Source organism: Labrus bergylta, chromosome 16, assembly GCF_963930695.1.
Source record: "Labrus bergylta chromosome 16, fLabBer1.1, whole genome shotgun sequence".
Classification (NCBI taxonomy): Eukaryota; Metazoa; Chordata; class Actinopteri; order Labriformes; family Labridae; genus Labrus; species Labrus bergylta.
Window position 1 is genome coordinate 15,967,452 of NC_089210.1, and position 16,859 is coordinate 15,984,310.

The following is a 16,859-nucleotide window of genomic DNA, read 5'->3' on the forward strand; positions in this document are numbered from 1 at the left end:
TCGAAAACTGATGTACCTAGCATAGCAACCGGACAGCCTGGTGTTTGTAGACAGACCAGCGCACAAGTACGTAGTACTCCCAATGGCACGGGCCGCTACCGCTTAGATTTGACACAGAAGTATAAAACAAGCTTTAGGCCGGTAATGTCAGACTGATATAGCCACACCAGCTCCAACAGCTGACTGAAGCCAGACAGAGGAGACCAATGTTAGCTAGGAGGCTAACACGTAACTCACATTGATAAAATAAGTCCGGTCCTGAAGGGGTCCAGTTATTGCTTTGGATGGGCCTGTCCATAAATAACTGTCCAGACACATCTTAAAATCCAAATTCTTGCAGGAGGCTAATAGGTAGCTTTGTTATGTCTCGACTCTTAAAACGTATAAGCATTTAAACTTAAATTTGCATATTTAATAAATCCATGAATGAGTTAAATTTGAGGCCGACAGTCGACTGTTTCTCAGCATCAACAACAAAACGTTTTAATAGAGTCCATTCAGTTCATTTGTGTTATTTCTCTCTCTCTCTCTCTCTCTCTCTCTCTCTCTCTCTCTCTCTTGTGTCTTTCTCTGCCCCCTCCTCCCGCTCAACCATGTCGCCGACTTCCCACAATGCGAGGGTAGCGAGGGAACACGACACCCACGGTGCATGACTTTCATGGCTCCACGCGTCATTTTAGTGTCACATTTATCCATCTGTGTGTGCGTGTGTGTGTGTGTGTGTGTGTGTGTGTGTGTGTGTGTGTGTGTGTCAGGTGGTACCTAGCCAGACCAGACCTCAATGTGTCCCATGTCCCCTGACACACACACACACACACACGCACGCACGCGCACACACACACACACACACACAGCAGGCCAACAGAGCTCTGCCAGCTGCCCTCTTCTTCTTCGGGGAATTGAATCCTCTCCAACCACCAGCTGAGCTCAGAGAGAGAGAGAGAGAGAGAGAGAGAGAGAGAGAGAGAGAGAGAGAGAGAGAGAGAGAAGAGAGAGAGAGAGAGAGAGAGAGAGAGAGGGAGGGAGAGAGAGAGAGGGAGAGAGAGCATCAGAGCAGGAAGAGCCTAACTATCCGCCAGTTTTCTGTGTGTGTGTTTTTGAGCATCTTTATGTGTTCGAGCGTACTGTGAAATCCCATGTGTGTGTGTATGTGTGTGCGGTTGGAGCAGGGCGTTCCAGGGGGTTAGTTTGATTAATGCCCACCTCGCCATCACTCCACCTTCTCACTGAACAGAAAAAAACTAAACACAAAGAGAGAGAGAGAGAGGGAGAGAGAGGTTAACAGCTGCCGATGCTCTCTCTCTCTCTCCCTCTCTCTCTCTCTCTCTCTCTCTCTTCTTTTCATGAGGGCCCCACATCCTGTCAGAGCTGATTGATCGCCAAGACAATGATTGGACAGAAATACAGAGAGAGAGACGGGGTAAAGAGAAAGAAAGGGGTGGATAGAGAGAGAGAGAGCGAGAGAGGGGTGGAGACAGAGTGAGGGAGAGAGAGAGAGAGAAAGATTCAGCAGACCAATCGAGTTGCAGAAAAGGGGTCAATTAACCAATGGCGAGGCAGAGAGAATGGTCGAGCGAGACGATGGGAGGACTTTGATTGCCCCCTGATGGAAATAGAGAGAGAGAGAGAGAGAGAGAGAGAGAGAGAGAGAGAGCGAGAGCATCTTTTGTTTTGAGCTTGTCAGTTTTTCCAGTCACACGTCAGTCTTACATCAGTAAATCTCTGTGTGTGTGTGTGTGTGTGTGTGTGTGTGTGTGTGTGTGTGTGTGTGTGTGTGTGTGTGTGTGTGTGTGTGTGTGTGTGTGTGTGTGTGTGTGTGTGTGTGTGTGTGTGTGTGTGTGCGTGTGTGTGTGCATGTATGAGCGCACACGCACAAAAACACTTTTGCTTTGCCATGGTGACGAAGCTGTTGGCTAACTCAAACTTTACACATATTTGATCACTGTAGCCACACACACATAAACACGCACACGCACGCGCACGCACGCACGCACGCACACACACACACACACACACACACAAATAATTTCTCTTCAATTCAAATTTTATCAATTAGAAATTTAAAAGCAGCAATTTAAAGAGAAACATATTATTAGAGACTTCCCACAATGCTGAGTGTGTTTAAGTATCTATACATCTAGCTCTATAGAAATATGATCATTAGCCTTAACATGGATTTTTAAACAGCTCCATAGTGAGGCGTGTATCTGATTTGATTGACAGGTGGGCGCGGTGTAACGGTTTGTCAGGAGGCTTAAACCCGCCTACGCTCTCAGCCTGTCGTTAGGTTGACTGAAAGTTACTTTAACAGAGGATTTCCAACATGGCGGATGCTGCCGTTGAGCCTCTGGAGCCCCCTGCAGGAACAGATGGTGGACGTCACTCAGGCGTCGTCCATTTATGTTTACAGTCTGTGGTGTTCACACAAATACACACACACAAATACATACAAAGTTCCCACTTTGATGTTGTAATTAAGTTAGAGAGCAGAACACATGTAGACGGGCCTCAGTGAAGTCCTGCAGCTGTTTACATCAAACCATCATCAAAAACCTGCTGACAGAATCTTCTAACCAAAATGCCAAAATGTTTATGAACTTGAAAAAAAGAAAAGACAGAAGATGAGAGACATTTTAACGCAGGGCTCTATTGGGATCGACACACTTTCAAAAAAAGCCTCAAGTGGACACTGGAGGAACTGCAGGTTTGAGCACATGTTGGCTGCATCCTCAGCACAAAAGGGTTCTACTTTGTGTTTTGTTGGACGATAAATCCATGCATGTTGAGTAAATCTAGATATGTGTTCATAAAAATGTTGCTTTTGGTTTTTTTGTTTTGCTGAGATTCAAATGTGAATTTGAATTTGGGATTCAAATGTTGCTCTCTGGTTTCACAGTGGTCTACCTGGTCTCCCCCCCCACTCCCCCGTGCCCACCCTGATGACATACTGTGTGTGTCAGGACTCCTGTGTGTGGCAGTGCCTCGTTTAGCCGGGAAACACCCAGCCGTAAACATGTGGGACTGTTTGAAGGTTTGAAAACAGCATCCATCCTCTCAGTGAAGCGTGTTGAATGTTTCTAAACGGGCAGAGCTGTTATTTCTCTCTTTAGGGGTTCGGACTCCGAGCTCAAACGCTTTCTTTCTCACATTCTTTATTGCGTGGCTGTGTTTTCTTTTCCTGCACACACCGCAGGGCGTCAGGATGGAAAATCATTCTTTTACGTTCTCACAACGTCTCGCACATCCGCAGAGACGGGGTCGCCGAGGTCGGCATGAGACACACGGTCAGTCGCCAAGACGACAGGAAAACAGTCCGAGGAGATTAAAAGTGTTAAAGAGCGGGGAGGAAATGTTCTGTTTTTACTATAAATATCTTCACAGGTAGAGTGAATACAAACAGAGTATAGGACACACACACACACACACACACACACACACACACACACACAAACCCTTAAAGCAAGTAATAAAACGTACAAGCCAATAATCAATTATTCCCAAATTAATGAATATCCTGTCCGGTTAGAACACACCCACTCCTGCAGCACAGCACAAGCTCACACTCACACAGAGCCTACATTGTGTCCCATGCTGTCTGTTTGACTTATTTCGCCTGCTTTAATGAGAAATATCACATTACACACACACACACACACACACACACACACACACACACACACACACACACACACACACACACACACACACACACACACACACACACACACACACACACACACACACACACACACACACACACACACACACACACACACACACACACACACACACTCTGAGGTCTGGATGGAAAACAGGCTGAAGAACGTCTCAAACTGAACTCAGAGCTGCACCAGCCTCACTCTCCTGTAGGAGCAGGGTCGAGGAGAAGTCGCTTTAGTTAGTACACACAAACTGTCAGATGGGTCACCTGAAAGATTCCTGAGGTTAGTCAGGTAGAGTCGATGCATGAACACAGCAGGTCATCATAGTTTTAGACATTCCCTGTGAGCTCTGATTTAAACCCTATCCTCTCACCTCAGGCTGTTTACACTAACAACAAGTTCATCCAAAAACATCAATCTTTTGTTGCGTTCAGGTCGTACCTCTAACCAAGGTCGCGTTTTGGATTCCTGAAAACGTAAGGTTTTGAAACCAGGTCCCAGAGTGCCAAGTCTTGAAAACAGCATTGTTTCAGTTAGCATGTGGATTAGTCAAAATGCTTTTCCTTCTTCAAACCGCGGCCTTACACTCAAGCTTCTTACTCCTACAACCATCGTGAGGATGGATGGCTACAACAATGGCGGACTCCTGATTTGAGTTTTTGCTGCTCACTCACAGTCGACCTTACTTGAACTTGACTCTCTTTGTAGTTTAAAGTCACTTGTACAAAGTATTTGTGTGTTATCTGTTTTTGTTTGTTAACACCTCACCGCTCAGTAGAAGGACAAGTGTGTTATGTGTTCTACTGTTGTGAGGAAAGGTGGTCGTAAACAGGGCAGTGTGTTATCGTGTTATTTTTGAGAAAAAACGCCTTCAAAAGGATCCTGATATTACCACATTATGGTACTTCCTGTCACACAGAAATCCTGTGACCATCGGGACTCCCAAAAAAACATCAATGTGTGTTTGTGTTTTTGCTTAGCAGTGATTTACAAAAAATCATGGTGGGTCTCTGTTCTGGGCTCAACAACAACCCCCCCATCACACAAACACACACACACACACACACACACACACACACACACACACACACACACACACACACACACACACACACACACACACACACACACACACACACACACACACACACACCCCTGGAGCTGGTGCTGCTGGAGGCCCCCTCTGGTTCTGTTAAGTGAGTCCTGAGTGAGACTGATGGGGGTCAAGACCCGCCACAAACACACTGATACACACAGATACACACTTTACATGTGTACACACTACTCACAATACTGTATGACGCAAATCAACACACACACACACACACACACACACACACACACACACACAGAGTGTTTACCCTGAGGCAGCTCGGTGTCAGACCCCCTCAGAGAGCTGCAGCTGTGTGTGTATCGCCACATGAGCATGTCAGTGTTTGTGCACGTGTGTATCTATATTGTGTTAGTGTATATATGCAAATGTGTTTGAAATCTGTGTGTGTGTGTGTGTGTGTGTGTGTGTGTGTGTGTGTGTGTGTGTAGGACAAACTTCCTCTCATCTCCCTGTATCGCTCTCCAAACGACTTTTTCTCTCATGTTTTCATCGCCATTTTTATCCTGGTGATTTTATGTTTATCTTCTTCACCCTGAATGCTCTGGATTTGTTTGGACCAGAGAAGGTAGGCTGTTTTAAGGCGACCCCCCCAAACAGCCGTTTTGGACGCCCCTCGGTTTGCCAGATATGAGAGCAGTTATCAGGTCAACAGGTGTTGCAGCGATGGAAGCGGGCAAGAGAAGTGGTTCAGATAGAAGTGATTGTACCCGACCTAAAAAGCCTCTGCATGTTTCTAATAAGCTCCACGAGCAGAAACGTGCTCAAGACAGGGAGACAGCTCTCTATTTAGACTACAATAGTTTTTAGTAACCTTTTTCTCTTTTGTCTGTTATTTCATATTTTCTTTCAGACTGAATTTGGCCCCTCAGGTATTAAAGGGAACTCTTACAGCTTAATTAAAATTAAGACAGTTTTATTCTGAACTCATTTAAAAAACGTTTTCTTCTAGTGTCGATGTACTCTGAGTCAAAGAATATGTTTAAACACTTTTGATTCTTGTGTTTTATCGTATCTTTTCTGTTTTGAGGCTTTTAGCTGCATCACTGATCTGCAGCTCGTCTGGAACATTTTCTCTGTTTTACCTTCCTCCATATAATTTTGTTACAGAAACATTAATGCCGTTTATTTTCAGGAGGAGTCGGTGTTCCTTCGATTTCTCCTCCTCCCTCACTCTGACTCATCGTTACTAATACATTTATGTCATTAGTTCTCCACCTGCATGTCGATGTCTCCTCTCTGCATGGAGGACTTTGGAGGAGGGATCATTGATTCGGAGCGGATGTCGATCCAGCTCTCACTGATCAATAGTTCACTTATGGGCAGCTTCAGGTCGGATCAGGAGCGAGACAGATGTTCTCAACATCAGCTGTTCTTCTCTTTAATAATTTACACAAAATTTAGGCCTATATGGTAGATTTCTTCAGAGAGAAACGGAGGTGTGTGGGGGGGGGTAATGCTAACGATGCTAACATTTGTAAAACAAGATTGACTGGTGCTACACTGGTTAGCGCTGTAGCCTTACAACTAGAACCAGAAGGTTCCTGGTTCCCTGAAGTTTGCATGTTCTTTCTGTACATGTGTGGGTGTACCTGCCACTCGCTGATTGACAGCTGTTAAGATTTTCACCCCTCAAATTCTTCTCAAGTTGAAGAAATCCAGCTCGAGCTAAAAGGCCAATCAGGAGTGAAGTTTTGGAGCAACCATTGAGATGTAATCGAAGGATGTCTGCAGAATCCTGAGGTGTGAAGCTTTCACAACACACATCAAAAAGATATCTAAAAACATCAAACATTAAACCCCTCAAAGACTTCCTATATGATGTGTGTTCCCAGGTGATTAAAGCATATTTATTTTATTATTTCTTCTAGTATTTGTGTCGTTTAGTCACATCCCGTATGGATAGATGATGTAGACAGTGCGCAGGAGATTTTCTGAATGCTTTGGTAGTTAAAAACAAGTTATGACCAAATATTGGGTCGCTAGGATTTCTATTTTTGTTGCCGTGGTATCTATATCGTTGGATTTTCACTAGTCATGCTGAGGATTAAAATTCTGACGGCAGCAGGCTGAAGATATTTACCAGATGTTCCTGTTCCTGTTTTTAAATGTTCACTCTCTTCATAGCACTCGTTGTTTGAGTCAATGTGAGCGTCTCTCTTCAGGTTCGGGTACGGGGAACTATTCTCTGTAAACGTCCATTTATCCTCTTTCTGTGTCTCCCTCCAGGAAGCAGAGAGTGTGTAAGGAAGCTAATGGCTGGAGGCTTTTATTCCTCCCAGCCTCTAATGTGGTGCACGCACACACACACACACACACACACACACACACACACACACACACACACACACACACACACACACACACACACACACACACACACACACACACACACACACACACACACACACACACACACACACACACACACACACACACACACACACACACACACACACAGATGGACACCTACACAACCAAATCCCGCTGTGACATCATGATGGAGTGTCAGGTGCTGCTGGCTAATTTCTGCCTTGACGTGTGTGTGCAGCAGAGGTAGAGTGGATGGGTATGAATACTAAACAGCCAGCTAATGATATCTTTTCTTTAGTGTGTGTGTGTGTGTGTGTGTGTGTGTGTGTGTGGCAGTCAGCTAATGATATCTATTTTCTTAGTGAACAAGCCCACTGTGTATCTCTGCAGAGCCAACCGCTGTTTCCCACCTCCCCTGCTGACTGCACACACACACACACACACACACACACACACACACACACACACACACACACACACACACACACACACACACACACACACACACACACACACACACACACACACACACACACACATCACCATAAACATTCATCCTGCTCCCACAATGCATTTAGGCTTCCTGACAGAGAAAATGGCCGTGGCGATGGCTGAGTGATGGCGAGGAGGTGCAGAGGTATACTTCTCCTGAGCAGAATAAATGTGTGTTTTTCTTTCTGTTGTTGTTGTTTTTCACAAGATATGCAGGAAGCAGAACAACTGAAACATCTTGTCGTCGACATTTTTGCAACATCCTCGTCTAAATATTCAGGAGACGTGAGGAAACTTTGTTTGGAAAAAAAAACACAGATTCTCTCTGATGAAGGGAAACATGTAGGGACTCACATCTGTAACAAAGTCAGAGCGATTCATGAATCTGAAAAGTGGAAGAAATTAGCGTTTGAACATCGTAAAACTGATCATCAAGGACGTCAGGATGGAGCTGATCATCATGCGACTTTATCATTTTCTTAACATTTAAATTTTTAATACAGTTTGAGTTTGACATTTTCACATTTTTATTCATGCTCCTATTTATTGTGTTTTTATTGTGTTTCATTCTATATGTTATTTTATTTTGTTGTTTTTACATTGTGTTTTTGTACAGCACTTTGGTCAATCAAGGTTGTTTTAAATTTGCTATAGAAATAAAGATTGATTGAACATGCATTTGAGTTGTTTAGGAGGAATCAACGAACATATTTTCATGTTGAGGGAGAGGCACAAGTAGAAGGACTTTGTGTATTTCTGGTGGCACTTTATGGTCATCTGTCGATCAGAATCAGATTTATTGCCAACTACGTCAAAGAATACAAAGAATCTGACTTTGTGTTTTGATGCTAAACGATGAACCGAGAAGTAGAATGAAGGAGCTGTACAGGATTAAGGTTCACTGCAAACAAGTGAAAAACAGATTAATGAAGGTGTGAAAGTCTGCAAGGTTTATGTATTAAGACCAAAAGAGAAACAAGTTCTTCTACAATTAAAAACATCAAAACAAATCTCGAGTGGATCAAAATAACCTGGGAACAAGAATCCTGCAAATTAAAGTCCTTTAAGAATCTCCTGGCCGAGACAGACTGAGCACATTTAACTATTTCAGATCAACCTTTCCCGAGTCACAGAGAAGTCTCATTGTATCTACAACCTGAAGCATCGTCCTCCAACACCTTTAATCTACTTTAAGAAGATTTAAAGAGACCAGCTCTCTCAGACACAGATCATCCTGCAAGAGCAGCGACCCTGAAACGCCTTTTCCCCGTTTAAAGACGCACTTTGGGGACGGACAACGAGAATAAGTTTAGTGACTGAGTGTCAGAGTGAAGACTGGCGCTTCCAGGTGTTCATGGAGGAGGAGGAGATCAACCAGCTGTTTGTGATTTCAGGATAATGTTACGAACTACGACATGTTTGGAGTTTGGTTGCAAAGATCGTCGATTAAATTTAAAGTATTTAAATTTAAAGTACATTTCTTATTTTAAAGTCGTTGAAAAATGCAAAAGGAAACTTGGCCTTACTGAAAAGTGACTTTCTGTACAATAATTTATCCTACTGAAGCTCTCTCTCTCTTTGCAGGACGGACACACACACACACACACACACACACACACACACACACACGATACTACCCCGGGTGTCGTGGCCTCTGACATCCTCTCGTGATGTCATTCCTTTGGCCTGAGGCAAATTGACCCCCGAGAGACATGAAAACAGGAGCCCTCTGTTAGTGTGAGATGTTGTCCTGTAGGAGCTCTGCATGTGTGTGTGTGTTTACTATATTATGTGTGTATTCTTGCTCTGTGTGTGGCCCGTCTACACACACACAGGACCTGCTGCTGTCTCATAATCTGATTGTAATATTCTAATGAAATTATCAGGAGTCTATTTCAAATTATGACTGATGGAGAACAAAGACACTCTCTCTCTTTCTCCCTCACACACACACACACACACACACACACACACACACAGACTCACTTCTCAGGATGCCGTTCATCACCGGGGCAACAGCAGCAGGCTGGGAGGATGACCTCTCACCCCTTGGGAGGTCAGGTCCCAGGGGTCGGCATGGCAACGATCCCTGGTGTTTAAAAAAAAAAGGACATGTGGGCATCTGGCTTAAAACAAGGACGGTCTGTGTGTGCTGGTTTTATCTTCAGGATGTTTAAATATCCTTTATAAATAAATAATAAAAGTTATAATTTAAACTGAACATTATAAATAAATGTGTTAAAGCAGAAGTTATGAAAGATTAAACAAGAGACAGGTTTTTTAAAAGTAAGGACAAAATGACAGCAGCGTAGACGGATATATTCTAATTTTTACTCCCTTCTATAGTTTAAAACCATTGATGTAATGGATCCTACATTTCCCATAATGCATCTCAACATCATCCTTTCCTCCTCTGTGTTCACTTCCATGAAGCTCGAATGTCACGTTTAAGTTCAGCTGAGACTCTAAATCGACTTGTGATGTTCAGAGAAAGACACTGCTGTTTGGGCTGAGATCTTAAGATGTTAAGATTTTGAAAGCTTTGTTGTCATGGTTACTGTACATTAAATGTTCATGGGCCGCCTTTTTGAAGCCTCGTGTTCAGCATTTGACTGTTTTGATCTTGTTTTCTTGAAGAGACGACCATGTTCACACAAGAAGGTGGAAGCACATTTCTACTTTTCTATCCTGACTGACAAGTTGCCATAGTAGCGACTTGTCAATCCAATCACAGGTAGCACCCGCCTTAAATCCTTCCCGCTTTAAGGCATGTGTTCACTAAATATGTTTTTTTTTTTGCTGCGAAAACCCTCACTTGAAAATAGTCAAACTCTATGGAATACCGCTGCACTCATCAATGTCACAACTTCCTTAACAACCAATCAAATTCCAGAAGGGGCGGGACTAAAACGGCAAGACTCTGAAGAACCGCTACCCTGGGGGAAACTTTGAAGGGAACCAGGAACTAGAACCTTCAATAAGTTATCGCCCCCCTGGCTTCGTCCTGTCCGGGGGAAAGTCCTATTGCACATGAGAAATGCAGCTTTAAGGTATTTCTGTTCTGGCTTCTCTTACAAGTTTTGTTTTTCGGGTCTTCTATATAAACGAGTGTTTGAATCTCCCCGCCTCTTTTATGTCTTTTTGTTTGATTGACAGCTCTGTTCTCCCACTGTTGCTGAGCCCTACGAGTCCTGCCAGCTGTCCGTCACATCGGCTCCCAACGATGACCCTTTCCCATAACCCCTTCCTCCTACACACACACACACACACACACACACACACACACACACACACACACACACACACACACACACACACACACACACACACACACACACACACACACACACACACACACACACACACACACACACACACACACACACACACACACACACACACACACAGGGAGAGATGGAGAGAGAGACTCTTTCACTAAGATGGTGTCAGTGTGAGAAATATCAATCAAAATGACAGAGACAGACAGGAACTCACACACACACACACACTCACACACACACACTCACATGAACACACACATGAACACACAAATACACACTCTGTCTCTTTCTCTCTCTGTCATGCACCCATGCAGACATATAATCACTCCCACCACCAAAACACACACACTCTCTCTCTCTCTCTCTCACACACACTCACTCACTCTCTCTCTCTCACATACACACACTCACTCACTCTCTCTCTCTCTCTCTCTCTCTCTCTCTCTCTCACACACACACACACACACACACACACACACACACACACACACACACACACACACACACACACACACACACACAGGAGCAGCCAGTGTGAGTATGAGTGATGGCCGCGGCTCGTGTCGATCCATTACGGCGGTCTGGCTGCAGACAGGTGAGCAGGCTGATACATGAGCAGGGCTTTATCTGCACTCACCGACTCCCCACGCCGTTTCATTCAGCAGCTCGCAGCGTTAACAGCCTCACCCCCCCCCCCCCCTCCTCACCTCCTCCTCCCTCACTCACTCACACACCACCTTCATCTTCTCCACAAAGAAAGGAGACTTTAAAAAACGCAGGTACAATTTAAATATAATTTTGACTTTATTAATGGCGGCAGCAGGCGGAGAAACACGAGGAGCGTGTTATCTGAGCCGCCGCCATCACTCACGGTTTGCTTTAATTAGTAATCAAACACGCGCAGCAGGTGATCAGCTGCAAACATATTTATGTGAACACTTTACTTCAAAAACAAATTAATGACCTCAAGTTCATAATTTCAGTTAAAGAATAAAGTTGTTTCCTGCAGCCTGTTTGTTCAGTGTCAGCTTGTTCATGTGTCTTAAAGGTATAAACACACTTTAATGAACTCGTTGCTCTTCAAACTGCTTAGGTAAGAAAAGGCTGTCAGGATCATCATATCGCACAGATTTATTTATAGATAATTAAACCGTTTTAGACTTTATTCTGTTGTAAAGGTCTCCTATAGAAGATGACTAAATGTTTTAACAGTCAGTTTTTGAGGATGCATCTTTAGGGTCGTCATGATACCAGAATGTTAGACTTTGATACGATATGGGTAAAAATCAAACAATATCGACACGTTAGATATCACAGCAACAAAAACAGAAATCCTAAGCAGCCGATATCGGTTTTAAATTTCAAACTCCTGCACACGGTCTAAATTTGGTTCGGAAACTTGTGCAATTCAGACAGTGTATGAAGGAGTTTGCCTGCAACCTGTGCAGGACTCATTCCTCTCCTAAACACACATCTTATGAAACATATATGCAAAGTATTTTTTTTTAAATCAGCAATCTGCAGGGGGGATGGTTAGTACACATGCCCCATGTACGGAGTCTAAAGTCCTCCAAGCGGGTGGCCCAGATAAATCCAATGTGTGGCTTCTTTCCCGCATGATTTGCAGCAAAGGCCGCTGTGATGAGTTCTATAGACTCTGTACATGAGGTGAGGTTGAGTTCAGGGACTGAATTATCTGAGGGGACACCAAGCAGACAGCTAGCAGCTCCCACCTGTCACTCAAAGAGGCCCCCTAATTCTACATCACTTTAAGCCTTAATATAAGGAAAACAGGTGAGTTGTATAAACATTCAGCCCGTACAGTTGAAGAGAGAAATGAGATCTAGAGACCCAAACTGTTTTTGTACCAGGATGTAAACATGTTTATTTTAACACAGAGCTCTATGGAGACTGACTCACTGCAGGAGACAGACTCTAGTGGACACTGAAGGAACTGCAGCTGTAAAGTTGAACATTTTAACAAGGGGCTCTATGGTGACTGACTCACTGCAGGAGACAGACAGATTCTATTTCTCAACAAAGGAGCTGCAGTTTGGTTTTGTCCCACTTAAAGATGGATCAATTCTTTATATGTAAGACAAGAGGGGAAAACCAACAGGAGAGAATGAATCATAAAAAGCAGAGAAAGGGCAAGTGAGGGGAGAAGAGTGAGGAGGCATGAAAGTAAAATTAAATGTTGAAAATAAAAAAATACACACATAGAGGGTCTGTGCAGTCTCAGGTTTTGGCGAACACACTCCTGCTTTAGAGTAATGGATGGAGGTGTCAGACACTGAGCACTGTTTAACTTCAACCAGTCTGTACAGCTCAGTGTGTATGTGTGTGTGTGTGTGTGTGTCTGTCGTCGGTCTTATAGTCCTTTGCAGGTGTGTGCAAAAAGATCTATGAACAACTGGTGTAGCATAATGTTTCTGTGTGTGTGTGTGTGTGTGTGTGTGTGTGTGTTTGTGTGTCATATCCATCCATCACACGTGACTGACGCTGATTGCTGACAGGAAGTGCCTGTGGCCCTCCAGCTTCCTGATTGGCCCGTCCCTGCGGGCTCCCATCATGCAGTGGGGTTAAATAGCGAGGCTTTAAAATAACAAGTAGATTAAATTAAACTCCACATGTGAGAAAGTGAAACTCGCCTCTGATTCTCAGAATGTCTCAGTCTAACTTTCAGTCAACCTAACGACAGGCTGAGAGCTGGAGCTGAGGCGGGTTTTAAACCTCCTGACAAACCGTTACACTGCGCCCATCTGTCAATCAGGTCAGCTACACGCGTTATTGTGAATAACTCTTATCCTTCATCAAATCAAAACTGATGAGTCATCAAAACATTCACCCCCCTGTACAGTGTGTGTCGATCGAGACATGAACCAGGCTGTAAACATGTTAATCTCTGCTGTAAAAACAGACTTTTTAGAATGGGTGTGTATGTGACTTCCTGTGCTTCTGCAGCCAGCCTCTAGTGGACACTCCAGGAACTGCAGGATTTTACACTTCAACATCAGCTTCATTCATTAACACCGGAGGACGCTGCTTGAACCAGTGTTGCAGAAACAGTGTTGGGCTTGTAAAGTGGGATAGAGAAATGCAGGAAGAAGGCGATTACTACTTTTTGTCAGTAAAAAAAGAATGAAATGCATTAAAATAAAGTCTTATATTACTTTTTTTTTAAGCTTTTGTGTCTTTTTGTTCATAAAGCAGAAAATTAAAAATATAAAAGTCATGAAACAGAGGACACACAGGGGTTGTGTTTTTTTTAGAGAATACACAACAGACCTGCAACACAAAGAGAAAGCATGAAAAATCACACTCATTAGGATCATGCACTCTCTCACACACACACACGCACGCACGCACACACACACACACACACACACACACACACACACACACACACACACACACACACACACACACACACACACACACACACACTGACCTGAACCATATTGTTTCCTGGACACACTACATAAATGTATTCCTGTGTGATATTGCCTGCAGCGTCCACATTACCATGATAATTCACGATGGTAATTTCTTTCTTTTTTTCACACACTCTCTTACGGTCAGTGTTTTTCTCTCGTTTCCTCTTCTGCATTTATCATAATGTGTCTCCTGTCCTCTCTCCACATGACCGTCATTTATCATGACCTCTGACCTGTATAAACTAAGTGTTCTAATATTTACCTTTTAGTAATATTAATAATGTATTTTACTTTTAGATAATATAATATGAACCAGGCTGTAAACATGTTCATCTCTGCAGACTTTTTAGAATGGGTGTGTATGTGACTTCCTGTGATCCTGCAGACACCCTCTAGTGGACACTCGAGGAACTGCAAGATTTTAACCTTCCAGTTAGTAGGTGACAGACTCTACCAACTGAGTCACAGCCGCCCCGGAAGATATGGTTGTTAGACTCACGTCACATAAAGAATTCTGTCGGAGGTTTTTGACACTAAATCTGTCATTAAAATGTAATGAGATCATCTCTATGAGAAGCCGTAACTGTGCCACATTCTCCAAGAACTCTAATTGCTGCTTCCTCTCCCACACCAAACCCGTCAACCTTACGTCTAAAACAAACCTGCCATGAGCGTTCTCACAACACTTCAGCAAAAAAATGCTTCTGTTACCTCAGGAAAACGTCTTTACATGACGTGTAGTATAAAACCACACGTTAAGGACATGCAGCTAACACCTCATATTTATTCATGTTATCATATCGTATAATGCGGTATTGTATTATCCATGTCTTTAAATGAAGTGGAACACTGAGGCAAACCAGGCCTATTGTCATGCAAATCACGCCAGGTGAAAATGTGTGTGTGTGTGTGTGTGTGTGTGTGTGTGCGTGTGTGTGCATATGTCAGATAGCATGTAATGAATTCATTATTAAGCAGCCATTTGCATAAAGCTACAAAGACAAAGCTGGGCGGCCAACACAGATTTGATTTACATGAAAGCGTGGACCTCAAGTGTGTGTGTGTATGTGTGTGTGTGTGTGTGTGTGTGTGTGTGTGTGTGTGTGTGTGTGTGCGCGTGGTTTTATGGACGCATGCATATATTTGCATGCATGAGAAGGAGAGAGAAGACAAATCAGGAAAGAGTCCAAAGAGAGAGAGAGATCTAAATCTCAATCTGCTGCACATCACTGTGTGCTCCAAGTGTGTGTGTGTGTTTGTGTGTAAAAAAGCGACTGTTTTTCCATGCATGTTAATGAGTCTGTCCACTACACTACGTGTGTGTGTGTGTGTGTGTTCGTGTGTGTGTGTGTTTGTGTGTAAAAAAGCGACTGTTTTTCCATGCATGTTAATGAGTCTGTCCACTACACTACGTGTGTGTGTGTGTGTGTGTGTGTGTGTGTGTGTGTGTGTGTGTGTGTGTGTGTGTGTGTGTGTGTGTGTGTGTGTTCTCCAGCTAATGAATGTTTGTGAACACAGAACAAGAAGCAGAATTTGCGGTGCTCACATTGATTAAGTCACCGTGAAGGCCCGGCCGTCTCTCCCTCTGCAGATCTTCAAATCACACTTTGATGTCAGAATTTTGTTTTTTTTTATATCGTCACTAATGTTTAGAGTATTGCAGCTTAGATTAAATATTTAAACGTCAGGGAGGCATCTCATTGGTTCATCAGATTGGTACCTCGTGGCAGACATTGGTTGAAGTTTTTACAGACTTACAAACTGATACAGATGATGGATTATCTTTGTTCCTTTTTCAGAGAACATAAGTTATTAATTTCTGTCAGGACCTAAAGACAATTTCAACCAAAATCTTAAAAAGTGGATCTGGAGAGAATTACCAACCCTGACTGTAAGTGATAAATTCTGGACTCAGGACAATCTAATAGTCTAAAGTAGGCTGCTTTTCAGATTCCAGAACCAGAGTGAAGCTCATGTGTCCTCTGTTCTCCTCATGATATCATGTATTATTCTCCAACACTGAGGGGAGACAGGAGGATGAATCAGACGACGGCTTGATGAGAATGAATGGGACGCTCTCACCCTGATAACGGGGACAATACATCAAAGAAACAGATGGAAAAATTAACATCTCAAGTTATTAACTTTTAGGACTCGTCTGTTTTCTGAGAGTTTGTTCTTTATCCACAGCGAGGACGATGCGTTCAGGGACTTATTGTGTAATGGGTTTCTCAGCCTTTTAGAGGAGAGAGTGAGAGGTGTCAGGGCCGTCACCTCAGCGCCCTCTGGTGGACAAACTGAGACCTGCAGAAGCACCAGATGAGACCACAACACTTATTCTCCTGTTTGGGCAAATTTAGAGAAAAAAATAAAAATTGGCCAACACTCATTCAAAGGCTTTTATTCATGAATAAATAAAGTCTCTTTGTCCATAAATAAGTCATTGGCACCAAAAACAAGGCGACAGCTGCGAGCTTGTTCAGACAGTCAACTCGAAAAAAAAATCACTTCTATCTGAACCACTTCTCTTGCCCGCTTCCATCGCTACAACACCTGTTGGTTT

At 43.4% G+C, this 16,859-nt stretch overlaps 1 long non-coding RNA gene across 2 annotated transcripts in view; it reads right to left on the reverse strand.

The window, feature by feature from the left end:
* LOC109997210 (uncharacterized) overlaps nt 1-9,876 on the reverse strand; it is a 21,374-nt gene extending 11,498 nt beyond the window's left edge. Inside the window, exon 1 of one of the 2 annotated variants that reach the window (XR_003809469.2) lies at nt 9,565-9,876. This is a non-coding gene — a long non-coding RNA (uncharacterized lncRNA). The remainder of the gene's footprint in view (nt 1-9,564) is intronic. The other variant, XR_010668956.1, reaches the window with a different exon arrangement.
* Between the last annotated feature and the right edge of the window lie 6,983 nt (nt 9,877-16,859).